General features: G+C 43.0%; 1 protein-coding gene across 2 annotated transcripts in view; it reads left to right on the top strand.

Annotated features, from left to right (window-relative positions):
* Znf609 (zinc finger protein 609) overlaps positions 1-19,305 on the top strand; it is a 241,650-nt gene that overhangs the window by 213,335 nt on the left and 9,010 nt on the right. Inside the window, exon 11 of one of the 2 annotated variants that reach the window (XR_011706688.1) lies at positions 17,981-18,033. The exons of the other annotated variant lie outside the window; for it this stretch is intronic. The gene's annotated coding sequence lies outside the window, so the exon portion shown is untranslated. Of the gene's footprint in view, positions 1-17,980; positions 18,034-19,305 lie in introns of those variants that run through there. 2 annotated transcript variants of the gene reach the window in all.

A 19,305-nucleotide genomic window follows, 5' to 3' on the forward strand; every position in this document is an offset into this window, starting at 1 on the left:
AAAAGGGGGTGCTTGAGAAGTTACAAATAACAGGGTTTTAACAAACATAATACAAAGGCAGATAGTAGGTTAATGATCTACATGGCATGATATTTCAAGGTAGGGAGTAAATTCAGATCCTAACAGCAGAATTTATGAGGCACCACTGAGGTTTCAGAGAGCGTTGTTATCTGGTCAGGGAAAGCCAGGCATGGGTGAGTTCAAGGCATGGGCAGGAATTCCAAACAAGTTTAGAAATCTCAGTAATTTATAGTAAAACAGAAATTAACTTTTCATGACTTTGTGACAAGATGGCTCCCAATCTTAAAATGGAATTAGGATGGGTTCATCAACATTTATTCACAAACCTGCTTTTGGATTTTAGATGATAAGGATGTAGGAAAAAAAGAAAAGTTGGAGCAGGGCACAGTGATGCATTCCTATAAACCCAGTGGCTTAGGAGGCTGAGGCAGGAGGATTGCAAGTTCCAAGCCAGCCTCAGTAAAAGTGAGGTGCTAAGCAACTCAGTGAGACCCTGTCGCTACATAAAATACAAAATAGGGCTGGGGATGTGGCTCAGTGACCCAGTGCTCCTGAGTTCAATTCCCAGTATCCAAGAAAGAGAGAGAGAGAGAGAGAGAGAGAGAGAGAGAGAGAGAAAAGAAGAAGAAGAAGAAGAAGAAAAAGAGAGAGAGGAAAGAAAGAAAGAAAGAAAGAAAAGAAAGAAAGAAAGGTTAGAGCTAGGGCTTGGGATGTGGCTCAAGCGGTAAGCGCGCTCTCCTGGCATGCGTGCGGCCCGAGTTCGATCCTCAGCACCACATACAAACAAAGATGTTGTGTCCGCCAAAAAAAAAAAAAAAAAACTAAGAAATAAATATTAAGAAATTCTCTCTCTCTTTAAAAAAAAAAAGAAAGGTTAGAGCTACTAGACTAAAGCTTTTTCACAAAAATTAAAGTGGCAAATGATACCAGGACGGTCCCATCTCTGGCTCACTTTAAGATCCTCTATCTTATCACTTCAGCTATCCTTAGCTAGTCTTTCAAGTTCATGCCAGGTTTGCTTTTACATGTATAATAGAATCAGACAAGTGAACCCAGCTCTAATCCATCTGGGCAAACCTCCTGGTTCTCAAAGGGAGCTGGGATGCCTAATTTTTGCCAGTCCATGGACAAGTAACCCTTTGGTCTGAAGGAGTTTCTGGTCAATCATTTGGCAAATACTAAGAATCCACTATGTCATGAATAGCAATCATTTATTGAGCATCATGCTATAGCACTACTTGTTACAATTCCTCACCATTATTGTATAATGAAGAGAATAAAACCTTAGGGAGGGGCTGGGGACGTGGCTCAAGTGGTAGTGTGCTCGCCTAGCAGCGTGAGGCACTGGGTTCTATTCTCAGTACCACATAAAAACAAAATAAAGATATTGTGTCCACCTAAAACTAAAAAACAAATATTTTAAAAAAAAAACCTTAGGAAGTTTTATTCTGTTAGCTAATATTTATTGTGGGCCTATCTATACCAAGCAAGTCAGTTTACTTGCCCTACTTCAAAGCTATTAAATGGTGAAGTTAAAATTTGGACCCAGGGTTGCCTAGTCCTGTGTTTAGCCTAGATTTATTTGGTGGAGGAGTCAGAAGCTCTCTGCCACCAGCTTGCTGTTTGAATGAGTGACCACTCTTATGGAAACCAAGTCAGCCAGTAAAAAATTCACAAAGATGGGAGCCATCTTCCTCTAACATATATTGTCCTCTGATATCCCCTTCCTATTTAAATGAACTAAAATGAAATAGAGATTGGGGGGTATAGCTTACTTAGTGACAGAGCACTTGCCTAGCATGCATGAAGCCCTAGGTTCAATCCCTAGCACAAACACACAAAAGCTATGTGATGCAACATGAATAAGACAAATCTAATCAGGCTGGGGATCTAGCTCAGTTGTAGACTACTAGTCTAGTGTGGGAAAGGCCCTGAGTTTGACCCCCAGCACCAAAGAAAAAAAAATGAGTAAGACAAATCTGAACTTGACCATTTGCTAGCTCTATGACTTTGGACTAGTCAAGGCTACTGAGGGCCTATCTTGTCCTCTGTGAAAAACAGGACCATAGCATTGCCTTCCAAGATTGCAGTATTACAAAAAATAGTGTCTGTGAAAGCACCTAATCCAATGTCTAGAAGATGTTCTATAAACATAAATTTAGGGGGGGGCTGGGGATGTGGCTCAAGCGGTAGCGCGCTCGCCTGGCATGCGTGCGGCCCGGGTTCGATCCTCAGCACCACATACAAACAAAGATGTTGTGTCCACCAAAAACTAAAAAATAAATATTAAAAATCTCTCTAAAAAAAAAACAAAAAACATAAATTTAGTCCCACTTCTATCTGTATAAAAATCTGCTCTCCAGAAAAGATCTGATGAAAGCTAGTTTATAATGATAGAATTCATAAATGATTACTGATGCAAGATACAGAGGAGAGAGGGAAGTAGGTGAAATAAAAAAGGAACATCATTAGCCACCTTTCAAGCATTTAACGTGCCTTTCTTATATGAACTATACTCCAAGGTAACAAAATAGATGGATGTGAGGTGATTCTGAAAACTATAAAGAGTGAGTAACAAGTATTCAACCTGATTTTCTCTAGGAGTGAGTCTCTAGGTGACAATTAGGCAATGAGTGAAGAAGGAAGGTTAGAAAGTCTTTTTTTTTTTAATCTTTTTATTTATTTATTTTTATTGTTGTTGTAAATGGACAGAATACTTTTATTTATTTTTTTAATTTTTATGAGGTGCTGCTGTGGATTGAACCCAGTGCCTCATTGTGCTATGCAAGTATTCTGCCACTAAGCTACAGCCCCAGCCCCCAATAAAGCTTTCCTCTTTTTTTTTTTTTTTTTTTTTTTTTGGTGCTGGGGGTTTAACTCAGGGCCTTATGCATGCAAGGCAAGCACTCTACCATCTAAGCTATATCCCCAGCCCTAAATCTTTTGTAATGCTGGGAATCAAACCCAGGGCTGCCAGTGTGCTAGGAAAGCAGGAAAGAACTCTACCACTGAGCTATACCACCAGCCCCCATGATACCATTTTGCAAACTCTTAAGGTGATCATGAATCTACACAATGATTGTTGGTAGCTGTTAAAGTTAAAGAGAGATATGTGAGGGTTATGCCTCATAACCACATCAACAACCTATGATGTATTCTTGCCAAAACTTTGAACCTGAATCAGAGCAAACTTTTATATCTGACTACCATTTACAGAAAAATAAAAAGAGACAAAAGAACTGTTAAATGTCACCCCAGGAATGCAATCAGGGGCTGGGATGTGGCTCAGCAGTAGAGCACTTGTCTAACACATGCGAGGCCCTGGGTTCAATCCTCAGCACCACATAAAAATAAACAAATAAGATAAATGTATTGTGTCCAAGTGTGTGTGTGTGTGTGTGTGTGTGTGTGTGTGTGTGTATATATATATATATATATATAATTTTTTAAAAAAAGAATGCAATCAGTGAGGGTGGCTGTGGCTCAGTGGTAGAGCATTTGCCTCGCACATGTGAGGCACTGGGTTCTATCCTCAGCACCACAAAAATAAATAAATAAATAAATAAATACATTGTGTTCATCTACAACTAAAAAAAAATTTAAAAAGAATGCAATCAGCAAAATCCCTAATGTAGGATCATTCTAAAGATCAAAAGTATGTTTTTTCACTAAAGAAGTGGGGAAGGGGAGGGAAAACATGTAGCTTAATACAGACTTAAGATGGGCTGGGGATGTAGCTCAGTTGGTAGAATGCTTGCCTCATATGTACAAGGCCCTGGGTTCAATCCCCAGCACACACACACAAAAAAAAAAACAAAAAACTTAAGAGATATAAAAAAGGTGTGTTGGCACACTCCTATAATTGCAGTGACTAAAGCAGCTGAGGCAGGAGGATCACAAGTTCAAGGCCAGCCTGGGCAACAGGGTGAGGCCCTATCTCTCAAAATAAAAATATAAAAGAACTGGGGATGTAGCTCAGTAACAGTGTGCCCCTGAGCTACAAAAAAAAAAAAAAAAAAAAATAGAGCCACCAAAGGTATAACATGAAGCTCCTCTTTTTGGATGCTAACTCAAAGAACCCAACTGTAAAAAAAAAAAAAAAAAAAAAACCAACAACAACAACAACAAAAATATATATATATATATATATATATATATATATATATATATATTTATATATAAATATTTGTGTGTGTGTGTGTGTGCGTGTGTAGAGAAAGAGCTAAAGAAAGAATGAGAGGGAGAAAGAGAATATCAGGTGTAGTTATGACACAAAAGTATATCTCTGTAATCCCAGCTACTTGGGAAGCTGAGGAAGGAGGTTGGCAGGTTTGAGGACACCTTTGGCAACTCAGTGAGGAGACTCTTTCTCAAAAAAATAAAAAGGGTTGGGAATGTAGCTCAGTGGTAAAGCAGTTATCTAGCGTATGTGAGGCCTTGGATTCTATCCTCAGTACTGCAAAATAAAATAAAATAAAAATGGAGGGCTGGGGATGTGGCTCAAGCGGTAGCGCGCTCGCCTGGCATGTGTGCTGCCCGGGTTTGATCCTCAGCACCACATACAAACAAAGATGTTGTGTCCGCCTAGAACTAAAAAATAAATATTAAAAAATTCTCTCTCTCTCTCTCTCTCTCTCTCTCTCTCTCTCTCTCTCTCTCTCCCCCACTCTCTCTTTAAAAAAAATAAATAAATAAAAATAAAAATGGAGTCCGAATTCTCCTCCTCCTTCTGGTTATTGATCTCAAGTCAGACACATGTACTCTTTGTGCCAGTTTCTCATCTAAAATTTAAGGGTAGGAATAAACTCATAAAAAGTCATTCCCACTCTAAGACCTTTTAGGGGCTGGGAGTATAGCCTAGTAGTAGAGTGCCTGCCTAGCATACATGAGGCTCTGGATGTGATCCACAGTATCAGACACACACACACACAAAAAAAATACCTTTGAGATTCCCAAATGACCACACATGTATGGTCAAGCTAAAAGGAGATGAGAATCATTTAAAGGGTGAAATCAAACATCAGGGGAAAGAGATTCAGGACTCATCTCCACTGTATCCTGGAACCATCTTGGATATGGCAGAAGGGTATGAGGTTGGCCTCTTGTGACACCTATCCAGGGTCCACCTTCCAGGGTCTATCTTGGATCCCACTACCAACTCCTGAACCAGGATCCATGGGGAAGGGGGCAGAATACCAGGTTTTGAGAGAGCAAAAGATTTGTGAGGAACCCTGCCCCTTGGCTCACAAGTCAGGAAGTGCCTGGCAGAGGTGAGGCAGTTGAAAGTACTAGAACTGGGAGGAAGCAATGGTAGTTTTGCCTGGGGCGTAGGGTTCCGGTCCCAGGAAGATCATTATTTTAGACCAACAGGAAAAACAAAATTAGTGGTTCCCACCAACTTCTCAGCCCCAGGAAACTGGAAATGCCTGGCGATTCCCTTCGGTTGCTCTGAGAATGGCCCCAGGGCCTGTGAGCACTTCCATTCCTCCTGCTAAGGTGAGAAGGCTTTGTCTAGAAGACAGAATGAGATCTCAGGACTCTGGAGCTTTTGTTCCAACAATGTCTCATTCTCAGGACATGCATTCCCTAGCCCCGAGACAAATGTGAGAGAAAAATGATCCTTTCTTCCTACTTGCTCCCCACTAGACAAAATTCCCACCAAATTCTGGCTTTAGCCCCTCAAACTTGGAGCTCCAAGTGGAGTGTGGGCGTGTGAAAGAAAAAGGAAAGAGGCAAACCAAGGGAGGGAAAAGGAGTTGTCAGGCTGTGTGGAATCTTCTAGGGATGGAGAGGCTTGAGGAAGGCCACATTTGGGGAAGCCATCTGACAGGGAGCAAGGCAGCCAAGGGTCAGAGACCATGGCCTATGAGGACTCCTCCTGGGCCTTGGCTCCAGGCTCTGTGCCCATTCTCTGATCTGCCACATTGTTCATCTATTTCCTCCTCTGGAAGTAGTAAGCGGGTGGAGGGGGCCAGAGATTCATGGCCTGGAGTAAATGAAGCAGGGTGGAGCTTCCACTGGGGGAGGGGGGCCTGGGTTAATTCCCATGACTGGCTGCCCTTCCGGCTGTCCTGGGACTGCGTGGGAAAAGGTCTTGGGAGTGCACTCTGTGTGTGTGTCTGTGTGTGTGTGTGTGTGTATGCGCGCACTTTCATTTGTGTCTGACTGCCTTGCCTGGCTTTAGTCACAGGACAAAGCCCTTTGAAAACTAGTTACCAGTCTACGTTCCCACTGGGCTCTCTTCTGGGAGAGGCATAAGAACATGCCCCAATGCCTGAGAGAAAGACACTGGAGGCCTTAGGACTATTTCCCTGGAGGTGGTGAATCTAGATGGTGACTTCCCTGAACTTCTAGGATGTTTCTGGAACCATTTGCTAAGCTCCAAGCTTCCTAGCAGAGCTCTATGACTTGCTGGATATTGGAGAGGAGTAGGAGCCAGATGTGGGGAATAAAGTCAATCATTCCCACTGCATCTACTTAAGCTGAGAATCCTTCACAGCCACTTAGAGCTTAGAGCCAAATGCATGATGGCAGACCAAAGGCCATATGCAGCCTGTAGATACATGCTTTGTTTGGCCAATATACTGTTTAAGAATTTTGATCCAGCTACTCAGGAGGCTGAGGCAGGAAGATGACAGGTTTAAGGTCAACGTGGGCAACTTAGACCCTGTCTCAAAAGAAAGAAGAAAAAAAAAGTGGGTGGGAGCATGGATGATGGATGTGGCTCAGTGGTAGAATGCCCCTGGGTTCAATCCCCAGTGCTGGGAAAAAAAGAAAAAAAAAAAAACTTTTTTTTTTCAGTCAATATTGAGAGATTACTAAATTCACTAAAATCCCAATTATTACAGTCTTTTGAAAAATCAGAAGATACAGAATATTGATACACACTGGCCTAGGACAATAGCTGACTGGACTCAATAATGGCTGTTCCCATTAGAAAGAGCTTGGGCAATTGATTTTACCACAGTCCACATCACTCCCCACTTGTCCCCAAATCTGAGGCTGAGTATCTGTTGCTGCTGCTCCTCACACTGGCATGATTATTCCATAGTTTTCTGTGCTCTTGTCTTTATCAAAAATGAGGACACAAAAGAAACCAAGAGAGCCACCTGTTTCTAGAGCATACTTCCACCCAGCCAGGCACATTTCTAAGCAAGCCAAGATAAGGTTTGATGTCCTTTTACCACCTTTTCTGTCCCCTCCCCTTCACTTTCCAGTGGCGTAGTGTGGTTTTGTTTGTTTTTTTTGTGGGGAGTGGGGCGAGTACTGGGGATTGAACTCAGGGGCACTCGACCACTGAACCACATCCCCAGCCCTTTTTTTGTATTTTATTTAGAGACAGAGTCTCACTGAGTTGCTTAGTGCCTCACTTTTTCTAAGGCTGGCTTGGAACTCAAGATCCTCTCATCTCAGCCTCCTGAACCCCTAGGATTACAGGTGTGTGCTACCACACCTGGCCTCCAGTGGCATAGTGTTTAATGTCATTCTTTGGCTATGAAATGTCATAGGTCTTGTGCTAGAATTACCCCCCCTACTCCTTCCCTTATTCCTAAATCATAATTCTAATTTTCTCAGTGAGCAAAGCATAGTTGTAAGACACGAAAGAGTAATAATAAAATCTAGTAGTATATTATCAGCTCATCCCCCAGCCTCAGGTTGCTAATGACCCTGTGAGAAAGCTGACACTTCTTAGCTTAAGTGTTCTCTCATGCAGAGACATGTGACATGTGCTTGGGAATACAAGGAAATACATCCAAAGGAGTTTACGCCAAACTGAAAATGAAGGTCACCTCCAGAGAAGTAGAGAAGGAAGCAGAAATGGGGGTGATGGCTGGGTGCAGTGGCGCATGCCTGTAATCCCAGTGACTCACAGGCTGAGGCAGGAGGATTGCAAGTTTGAGGACAGCCTCACCAACTTTACGGAAGCCCTAAGTAACTTAGCAAGATTGTCTCAAAATAAAAAAGTTAAAAAGGCTGAGGGTGTATCTAGCTCAGTGGTACAGGGACTCTGGTTTCAATCACTAGTACAAAAAGAAAAAAAAATAGAAACTATGGTCCCAGGCCTATCCTTAAAACTTAAATTTTTCTTTATAAGGAGATTATAATCATGCATAATTTACTTAATTAAAAACAATAATGAAGAGAAATGTCTCAGCCTCTTACCTGTTAGTATGATCCCAGCTTTCTTTTCTCTCAGATGACTGCCCTCCATGATCTGTCCACTCACAATTCCCTGAACATGCCTTAATTTTTCTTCCATACTTAATCTCTCTCTTCCTTCTATTCAGAATACCTTTCTCCTGGGCTGTGGTGGTGGCTCAGTGGTAGAGCACCTGCCTAGCATGTGCAAGGCACTGGGTTTGATTCTCAGCACCACATAAAAAAAAATAAATAAAGATCCATTGACAAATAAAAAATATTTTTAAAAAAGAATACCTTTCTCCTACTCTTCTACTAAGCCATCTCCAGCCTAGCTCTCAAAACTGTGGTTTTTTAATAATTCGGCTCATGCATACCCTAAACACTTTTGGGGTAGGGAGTACTGGGGATTGAACCCAGAGGTACTTAACCACTGAGCCACATCCCCAGCCCTATTTTGTATTTTATTTAGAGACAGGGTCTCACTGAGTTGCTTAGTGTCTCACTTTTACTGAGGCTGGCTTTGAACTCACAATCCTCCTGCCTCAGCCTCCAAAGCCACTGGGATTACAGGCATGTGCCACTGCATCTGGCCCTAAGCACTTTTTTAAAATTATGTAGTCCTGGATAAAGTTTATTTTTTAAAATATTTTTTAGTTGTTGATGGACCTTTATTTTATTTATTTGTATGTGGTACTGAGAATTGAACCCAGTGCCTCACACATGCTAGGCAAGCACACTTCCATTGAACTACAACCCCAGCCCTATTTTTTTAAAATACTTTTTAGTTGTCAATGGACCTTTATTTAATTAATTTGTTTATTTATATGCAGTGCTGAGGATTGAACCCAGGGTCTCACACATGCCAGGCAACTGCTTTACTCCTGAGCCACATCCCCAGCCCGCCCAGCCCTATTTTTTAATATATATTTTTCAGTACCCTTGGGATTGAACCCAGGGCACTCTACCACTGAGCCTTTTTTCTTTCTGATTTAACTTTTTTTTTAATCTTTATTTTATTTATTTATTCTTATGTGGTGCTGAGGCTTGAATTCAGGGCCTTGCACATGCTAGGTGAGTGCTCTACCGCTGAGCCACAACCCCAGCCCTGAACCTTTAATTTCTGAGACAGAGTCTAAGTTGCTGAGGCAGCAACTTAGTTGTGATCCTCCTGCCTCAACCTCTGGAGTTGCTGTAATTTATTGAAGATGACTTTCTGGAAATTGATTCTCTTAAACATAACCCTGCCCATCTACCCTTGGAAAAGTCTTCCTACAAAGCTGAATGCCTGTAATTCCAGCTACTCGGGAGGCTGAGATGGGAGGATTGCAAATTTGAGGCTAGTCCAGGCAACTTAGCAAGAATTTGTCTCAAAATAAAAAATAAGAAGGTCTGGGATTTAGCCCAGTGATAGAGCGCCCTAAGTTCAATCCTCAGTGCTGGAAAAAAAAAAAAAAAAGACTAAAAGTCCTTTTATGCCTCTGGAGACACAGAACTTTAGTTGAAGACTGCTACTCCCTTTGTGGAGCCTGTCCTGACCAGCCTCTGATATCCCTATTATTGTTATTGCCTATCCTACCCATATTGAAGCCACTGGGAGTTGGTTACCTTTTCATAAATGTGTATCATGTTTTCTTTTCTTTATTTTTTTTTAGTTATAGGTGGACACAATATCTTTGCTTTATTTTTATGTGGTGCTGAGGATCGAACCCAGTGCCTCATGCATGAAGGCAAGCACTCTCCCTCTGAGCCACAACCCCAGCCCGTGTATCATGTTTTCTTAACAACCTATAGTCTCTTAGAGGATGTGAGCCTTATCTTCAAGTTCACTATATGCTCCACACTATCTAGCAGGGATATTTAGAAAATGTTTGAATTCTTTTGGGCTGAATTAGACTCTTTTCTTCTAATCAATGAACTTGAAATGATAAAGTTTGTTCTTAAATCACAATTGATTACGGGGTTCTTTTTTGTTGTTGCTGTTGGTGGTGGTGGTGGATTGAGACCCCGGGCTTCATGGCTTGGCCACTGCCACTGAGCTCCATCCCAGCCCTTACAATTACAATTGAGATGAAAGCCAGGCTTCTTCAGCCCATTCTCTTTCATATAATAGGGATGCACATCCAACTGAATGTAATGAGGAGCCCTTGAAGCCTTTTTTTTTTTTTTTTAATGGTACTACAGATTGAACCCAGGGGCACTCTATCTGTGAGCTACACCCCTAGCCCTATTTATTTATTGTTTATTTTATTTTGAAACAGAGTCTTGCTAAATAACCTAGGCTGGCCTCGACCTTGGCAATCCTCCTACCTCAGCCAGCCAAGTAGCTGGAATTATACACATGCACCACTGTGCCCTATTTTGAAAGCACTTAAAAAGGTCTAGTAGGTGGGTTTTAGGCAGATCAGTCTGATACCAGAGACTGCTGGTTGGCTGGGGGACAGAGGTGGGATGAGGTGAGTATAAAAGGAAAGACAGCTAAGGGCAAAAATCCAGATAAAAAGTTGCTCCCAAGAGGTGAGGCACGGCCCTCACTGGCAGGTATGTCAGGGAATGGCAAGCCACACTGTACCCTAAAGGAGTGACCCCAGCTGCCTTCCTGACCCTCCAAACCTGAATAAAAAAACTGAGATGACAACCCCCACTCCTTCACCAGCCACAATCAGTCTTTTTCAGCACCCATCCTCCCCCCTGGAGGCCTCTTGTAGCACTGTGGACACATCATAATAAGAAAGGCCTATTCTGGTTCTTCCTCAGAGATCAGGATTGATGTGGGTGAGAGGAAGAAACTCAGCTAACCCAGCCTTCATGATTTGCCCTTTGCTAGCTGTAGAAGAAGAACAGAACAATAGAGGGAGAGACTGGTGCCATACATAGAGGCAGGGATAACTAAGCCCTAGGGGGCTGATTTTTCTCCCCAAAAGTCACTGCACAAAGTGAAAACTAGAAGGCATCTTTGATCTGAAGTTGCAAAGTGACAAGCACATGCATCATTCTTTAGCCTGTTAAAGTTTCAATGTCTAGTTTTTCTGAAAAAATCAGAATTAAGCCATATGGGGCCCCCATCCTGCTAAGCAGCAATTCACTGGGGCTGAGGACGGCCGCATGAGCTCGGCAGGGCTTGAGCTCTCTCTCCTGCCACCCAGTCACCCAGGCCACCTCCCTCAGCCTCCTTACTACCCTACTCTGCAGGTTTGTAACTCTTGACCAAGCCCAGAGTTTCATGATAGAGAGCAGGGTTGAAATCTATAATCCCAGTGACTTGGGAGGCTGAGGCAGGAGGATACCAAATTTGAAGCCAGCCTCAGCAACTGAGGGAGACCCTAAGCAACTAAGTATTACTCTGTCTCAAAATATAAAATGGGATGTGACTCAATAGATGAGTGCCCCTGGATTCAATCCCTAGTACCAAAAAAGAAAGGGAAAAAAAAAAAAAAAGAACAGAGTGGAAAAACATCAGGTCAGGGATCCACCCAATCATTCAGTGCTTAAATTGCCTCCAGAACATCCCCATTAACATCATCATCCAGTATGTGCTGGAAGACCTTCAGGGACAAAAATGTCATTGACTTAAGGCAGCTTGTTGTGTCTCTGGACAGCTTCCACTGCTTTCACTGGGTGGGGAAGCTGGGTTCCCATGAGGACGTGTGTCCAAAGATGGGAAGAGACTTGCCTATAATATGTCTCCGAAGTGAAGTTGCCAGTTAGCTGGCCCGGGTCAGATACCACCAAGGGCCCTGGACTGGGCTGGTAAATGAGTGACAACGCAGGATCTGCGCCCTAGAGGAGCTTCCAGTCTGGGTGGGGACAAGCCAGGCTTATGTAGGGGGACCTGAGAGACAGGCCAGTGGGAATAACAGTACAATGAGATGGAACCATCTTGAATCTGAGCTTGCAGGGGGTCTGTTCTTGCCATTCCAGTGGGAATAAAACCTTCCCAGCATGAGAAATGCAAGCTCTGAAAATAGCAACTGTTACTCAGCCCAGTGTCATTACTGTGGGCATGTAGGGGGTTAATCAGTAAGTTGAAAGGGCACAGAGGTAACCAAATTGACTTCATTTATTTATTTATTTTTTTGATGATGGTTGTGGTACTGGAGATTTAAGCTGAGGGTGCTCTACCACTGAGGGTGCTCTACACCCCAACCTTTTTTAATTTTTAATTTTGTCACAGGGTTACATTAAGTTGTTGAGACTGGCCTCAAACTTGCAATCCTCCTGCTTCTGCCTTCCCAGGATTACACCACATCCGGCTCTGACTTGAACTCCTATGACACCGTGTCAGAACACCATGAGTTTTATGTCAATTGCGCACATACAAATGGATTTGGGTGCAGCTCTTTCCCTCCTAGGGCTGAAGCTTCTCCATTGGTGAACCGAGGGCACTGAATCAAATCTGTCAGTCTAATACTCACTTTTGTGTCCCCGGTGGCAGCAGTTTGTTATCATTTAGAATGTATATCTTTTGCAAATACAGAAGGTGCCCCATGAATGTTTGTGACTTACTGCCCTACTCTGTCTCAGAGAGCATTAGACGCCCAGACAGCTCAGAAAAACAGACCCTCAAGTAGCTCCAGGCAAAGTTCATTCTGGAGGACCAAAAGGGAAAGATCTGGGAGGCTTGTGAGCATTTTCAGCCACAAGAGGGTGCCCCAGCTTCATGGCCAAGCCAGCTCCTGAGCAGAGGGAGGCTGCATCAAAGGCACAATACTAAGTGTGAGGTGAGTAGAAACCTCACCTTAATCACCAGGAAGCCAAGACAGGGAGCCTGAGATGTAAATGCAGGTGGCCACAGAACCGGAAGGGGGCCAAAGAGAGAGAAAGGTACTTGTGGGGGCACTATCAGGCATGTCTAGAGCAACATAAGGAAATGAGACCGGGAGCAGTGTCACCCCGAGGTTTCCTGTTACCTGGAGGATGAAGACAATGCTCAGCCTAAAAGAGATCAGTGCAATGTCTTGACCTGAGGGCACAGGGAAAGAGGGACCAAAACCCAGAGTGCTGGTGGGTCCTGATAGGCTTTAAAGAACCATGGGAGGAAGCTCTGAAACTAGGAAGGGGTTATTTTGGCACAGTTCATCAGGCAGCTACACACAGCAGATTGAAATATATAGATTAAGCAACACATATGCAAATAAACACCTGGGAATGTGGTCTTTGGGAAAAATCTTAGTGGGGACACTGCTCCGGGGACTTTTCTGCCTTCCTGTTTGCTGTTCTATGGTGCTTCTTGCTCCCTGTCTTTCCTCTGAGACACAGCTAACTTTCAGGAAGCTCATTCCTGATTCCAGGAGAGAAACAAGCACATCTGAGAATCCTGAGAGGTCTCTTTTACCAGGGGATGGATCCTGGGGGTACCCTGCTCTGGAAGCTGAGGAATTATCTTGGGATAGGGAATGGGGGCCTCTTCCTCAGTGCCCACCTCCTAAGTCACCTGTGTAGCTATTCTGGTAGGTCAAGCCCAGAACAATACCCAGCACCCAAAGTCAGGTTCTGGACTCTTGAGGGAAGACAGGTGTAGAACAGTATCTAGGGGGAAAAGAGGGAAAGTGGGGCATTAGGAACCATTAACTCCTAACCCCCGCCTTCCTGATTCCTTCCTACTTGAGTAGCTCCATGCCAAGACCCTCGGAATCCAAGCTGTGGACCCCCAGAGGGCAGAAAGTATGCCTTGTTCTCCACCTCAGCACCAAATGCAGCTTCCGGTTGAGAGCAAGTATTCAATGTGCATTTAATGAAGCAGGGAGCAGTGGTGCATGCCTGAATCCCAGCTACTCCCAGGCTGAGGCAGGAGGATCACAAGTTCAAGGTCAGCCTTGGCAACTTAAGGAAACGCTGTTTTAGAAAAGGGCTGGAGTTGTGGTTCAGTGGTAGAATGCTTGCCTAGCATGTGTGAGGCCCTGGGTTGGATTCTCAGCCCTGCATATAAATAAAGATCCATTAACAGCTTTAAAAAAAAAAAAAAGTTTTTAAAAAGGGAGTGGGGACTGGGGATGTAGCTCCACGGTAGAGGGCTTGCCTAGCATGCACAAAACTGAGTTCAATCCCTAGTACCACATGAAAAGAAAAAAATGTTTGGAAAAAGAATGACAATGAGGGAATGAATGGGTAAATTGGGGGCTGGGATGTGGCTCAAGCGGTAGCGCAGTCGCCTGGCATGCGTGCGGCCCGGGTTCGATCCTCAGCACCACATACAAACAAATATGTTGTGTCTGCCGAAAACTAAAAAAAAATAAATAAATATTAAAAATTTCTCTCTCTTAAAAAAAAAAAAAATTTAAATGGGTAAATTGGTGTGTGGCCCTTCCCCTGATGTGACAAGATCCTCTGGCTTGGCTCATCAGAGCCAAACATGATATTGGAACCTCTCAGAACTTGAACTTTCTGTCCATTAAAAATTATCATTCCCAGATGACCTTCTCAGGATACTTTGAAGATCAGAAACAGGAATGCTTTGTGGTAATTGTGTATGGATTTAGCTTTTAGATCCTTATCCTGCTTCATAATTTTAAGTTATTGAAAACAAATAATTCAGGGCTGGAGATGTAGCTCAGTGGTACAGAGTTTGCCTAGCAGGCTCAAGGCCTTGGTGGGTTCAATCCCAGAAGCATAAAAAAAAAAAAAAAAGGGCTGGGGATGTGGCTCAAGCGGTAGCGCGCTCGCCTGGCATGCGTGCGGCCTGGGTTCGATCCTCAGCACCACATACAAAGATGTTGTGTCTGCCGAAAACTAAAAAATAAATATAAAAAAAAAATTCTCTTTCTCTCTCTCTCTCTCTCTCCCCCTCTCTCTCCCTTTAAAAAAAAAAAAAAGAAAAGAAAACAACAAACCAAAATTTTTTTTTTTATTTAGACTAATAAAGCTATTCACACTCAGGCAGTATTGTTACAGTTTCTCAAAAATGTTAAATAATAAATTCAGATGTAGGTAGTTGACAATGGCACATGTAAAATCCAGTTTGACCAAAAGAAGAAGCAAGTCTACACTGAGATTTTATTTGTTAATTTTTTAAAATTTTATTTTAGTACTGGGGATTGAACCCATGGGCGCTTAACCACTAAGCCACATTCCTAGCCCTTTTTTATTTTTTACTTAGAGACAGGGTCTTGCTGAGTTGCTTAGGACCTTGCTAAATTGCTGAGGCTGGCTTTGAACTTGCAATCTTCCTGCCTTAGCCTCTGAAGCTGCTGGGATTATAGGCATGAGAGGCATGAGCCACTGCACCCAGCAAGATACTTTTGAATTCTGCTCACTCTTGTTCAAGCTAATAAATTTTTCCCTCCCACAAATGCTCAAGGTTGTATTCTTTACTTTTTGTTTCATAGACTATCTCATCTTTTTTTTTTTTTTTTGGTGGCACTAGGGATTGATTCCAGGGACTTATCTTGTGCATGCTAGGCAAATGCTCTATCACTGAGCTACAGACACCCCCAAATTCCCTTTTAAATTTTTGAGACAGGGCCTTGATAAATTGCCCAGGCTGACCTTGAATTTGTGATTCTCCTGCCTCAGCCTCCTGAGTTGCTAGGATTATAAGTGTGTGCCATCATGCCTAATTTCTAACATATTTATTTTTTTATATTTAATTTTTAGTTGTAGTTGGACACAATACCTTTATTTTATTTATTTTTATGTGCTTCTGAGGTTCGAACCTAAAGCCCCGCACGTGCTAGGTGAGCGCTCTACTGCTGAGCCACAACTCCAGCCCTAATGTACTTCTTAATCTGGTAACTGGAAACATTTGATAGCTCTTCTGTTCATTCTGGGTTTCTCTGGTGCTAATAGGATTGGTACTCCCAAGAGTTGAAGGAACCCTAGATTTTGTGGGTTTAGAATCACAGAGAATTGTTTTAACTCTGGATGGGGAACTGGAAAACCTGAAAATTGAGCCTTTGCTTTCTCTGGAACCTATTTTTTTTTTAAGATGTTTATTTATTTTTTTAGTTGTAGTTGCACACAATAACTTTATGTATATGTAGTGCTGAGGATTGAACCCAGGGCCCTGCACATGCTAGGTGAGCGCTCTACCACTGAGGCCCAGCCCCAGCCCCTCTCTGGGACCTATTTAACTTCAGTTTCCATAGATGCAAAAAATAGAGGAAAATGCATTTCTTGCTTATCTCATAGGGCTTTTATGGGTGATCATCAGAGATACTAGTGCATGAACATGTTACCCCTATTAGTATTACTATCCTGAAGTCCTGAGTACTTTGATTAAAAAGGCCAGAGTTAAAAGGCTAGTGGTAACTGGTGCAGTAGCACATGCCTGTAATCCCAGCGACTCAAAAGGCTGAGGCAGGAGGATCCAAGTTCAAAGCCAGCCTCAGCAAAGGCTAAGCAACTCAGTGAGACCCTGTCTCTAAATAAAATACAAAATAGGGGGGCTGGGGCTCAGTGGTAGTGAACTTGCCTAGCATGTGTGAGGCACTGGGTTCAATTCTCAGCACCCCATATAAATTCATAAATAAACTAAAGGCCTATGAACAACTAAAATAAATAAATAAATAAATAAAGTTTATTCATTAAAAAAAAAAAAATAGGGCTGGGGATGTGGCTCAGTGATCAAGTGCCCTGAGTTCAAACCCTGGTACCAAAAAAAAAAACAAAAGGCTAGTGGTACATGCCTGTAATCCCAGCAATTTGGGAGGCTGAGGCAGGAGGATCCTAAATTCAAAGCTAGCCTCAGGAAAAAGCAAGGCCCTAAGCAACTCAGTAAGACCCTCTCTCAAGATAAAAAATAAAAAGGACTGGGGATTTGGCTCAGTGGTAAATTGCTCCTGGGTTCATCCCTGGTACAAAAGAAAAAAAGAAAAAAAAAAATGCTAGAGTTAGATCTAGTGCCAAAGTGTCTAGGTATTATAGGTATTCTGTAAGTTCCTGGGCCCCTCTTTTGTCTTTCCTTCTCCTTTCTTCTAGGGATTAAAAACCTTTTAATGACTATTGATCCATTGAAGAAATAATTAAGAAGGGCAGAAATTGAAATCAACTCAACTTCATTTTGTCATAAAAATGAGAGAAATATGAAACATGAAAAATTATTTATTTTTAGTTGTAAATGGACACAATACCTTTATTTTGTTTATTTATTTTTTTATGTGGTGCTGAGGATCGAACCCAGTGCCTCACACATGCTAGGCAAGTGCTCTGCCACTGAGCCACAACCCCAGCCCGAAAAATGTGTTTTTAAGATAATCATGGAAAACAGTTGAGTACCTACTGTGAACATGTTTTTGTGTTGTCATTAATTCTCATAACCTTGTGAGAGAAGGAAAAGGAGTCACAGAGAAATACATTCACATTCAGAGAGAAATGGTTGGCTCTTATGGAATGAGAGTGTCATCCTTGTTTGAGAGCCCTCCTGTATTACATTTTCTCTACTACAGACAGAAACGCAGAAAGACTATTTGGGTTCTTGCATAAACTGGGGCTAGATGGGTTTTATAAACTCAACAATCCTAACTTCTGTGTAAGAAAGCCAGAGACTGCATAGGCTGGACTGAAGTTAGATGGGCCACTGAATGCTTCTCTTTGTCCCTTAATCAAGTAGCAGGATCCAGTATCCCAGGGAAAGATCAGGTCATATTTAGACCAAGATACCTCAAGCAGAAAGCATAGTGTAGCATAATAGGGAGGGGTCTGCTGCCTCCCTCAGCGTGTGGTTCTGGAATGGCCATGTGCAGTGGTAGAAGTAGAAGCCAGGAGACATGTCTTCGTGCCATTAGATCTGACCACTTGTCCTGTTTCAATTTGCTCAACTGTAAAATGGGGCAGGGAAATGGACTCAATACTCAGTGATAACATTCTGATTTTGGTTTTTCAGGGTCATCTGAAGCATTCTTCAGAAGACTGGTGGAGGGGTTCGCTCTAAGGTCATGAGGGCAATGACCAAGAGGCATCTGATCTCACTGAATCCCCTCCACACTATTGTAGGGACTCCCATTACTGACTCCACCCAGAGACCAGAGAGCAGGGGAGCCCATGGATGTTGTCCACACTGCCTCTCAGAGTGTGTGGGTGGACTGGGTGATGGGCTATACAGCCAGGGAAAAGCATCAGGACTCAGTCCCTTCTGGTCAACCCTGAGGTATGGTCATGACAGTGATCTGCCCAGCTTCTCTCTCCTCTCACAAGGGTGGCCCTCAGCTCTACCTTAGAGAACATGTCAGGGAGAGTAGTGCTCTTTTGAAGTGGGAGTCAGGGTGGGCCTGTAACTGGGAGTTTTTGCTCCCACCTGTTGGCTTTACAGGAAGTCTTTCTTCCACATTTTTCACCTTTCTCTTCAGGATCGACTTCTCTATTCAAGGGCTTAGCCCTGGGGTTGTTTTGTTTTTTGCTTTTTTTTTTCTGTATGAGGGATTGTACCTAGAGGCTCTTAACCACTGGGCCACATCCCCAGCCCTTTTTTTGTATTTTATTTAGAGACAAGGTGTCACTAAAATTGCTTAGGGCCTTGCTAAACTGCTGAGGACGGTTTGTAACTTGTGAAACTCCTGCCTCAGCCTCGCCAGTTGGCCAGTTGCAGAGATTACAGGTGTGCACCATAAAGCCCAACTAGTCCTGTTTCTGAAGGGTATTTGCATTCTGACAGAGAACTCAACATCAAAATGGTTTTATTCAAAACTTCAGGAAATGGAGTTCTACAAGGCACACACGGGATAGATAGAAGACTGATCCCTCCAGTCTTCTAGGTCCTCAAGCAGCCTCAACTTTTATCCTGCACTGATTTCTAGGATGTATGATTCAGACCCCATAGCCTGGAACCTGGGAACCTACTCTAGGTAAGGTCCTGAGATAAAAGTCGTATTCCTACCCATTAAAAAAAAAAAAAAAAAAGGTGTATCTCCTAAAAGTTGCTGGCCAGGCAGTAGCTCCCCAGTAAGGTACAGCTGGAGCCATGAGCACCATCTCTATTGCAAGGAGAGCTGGTTCTAGCCAGGGCACAGGGGCAGCAGGGCTGTACAGTCTCCCAAGCGTCTCTTTAGCACTGACCTCATCAGTGTGTGAAGGAGACATGTACAGATGGCCTCTTCTGCCTCAGGGGAGACTTTAGTGCTACTGGGAAGAGACCCAGATTCAAAGAACCCTGGTATTCCCAGATGCTCAGGTCCCTTTCAGGAAGGAAAGAAGCTTTACACCTGCCACCAG

The sequence above is a fragment of the Marmota flaviventris genome, chromosome 2 (genome assembly GCF_047511675.1).
Source record: "Marmota flaviventris isolate mMarFla1 chromosome 2, mMarFla1.hap1, whole genome shotgun sequence".
In the NCBI taxonomy this organism is placed as follows: domain Eukaryota; kingdom Metazoa; phylum Chordata; class Mammalia; order Rodentia; family Sciuridae; genus Marmota; species Marmota flaviventris.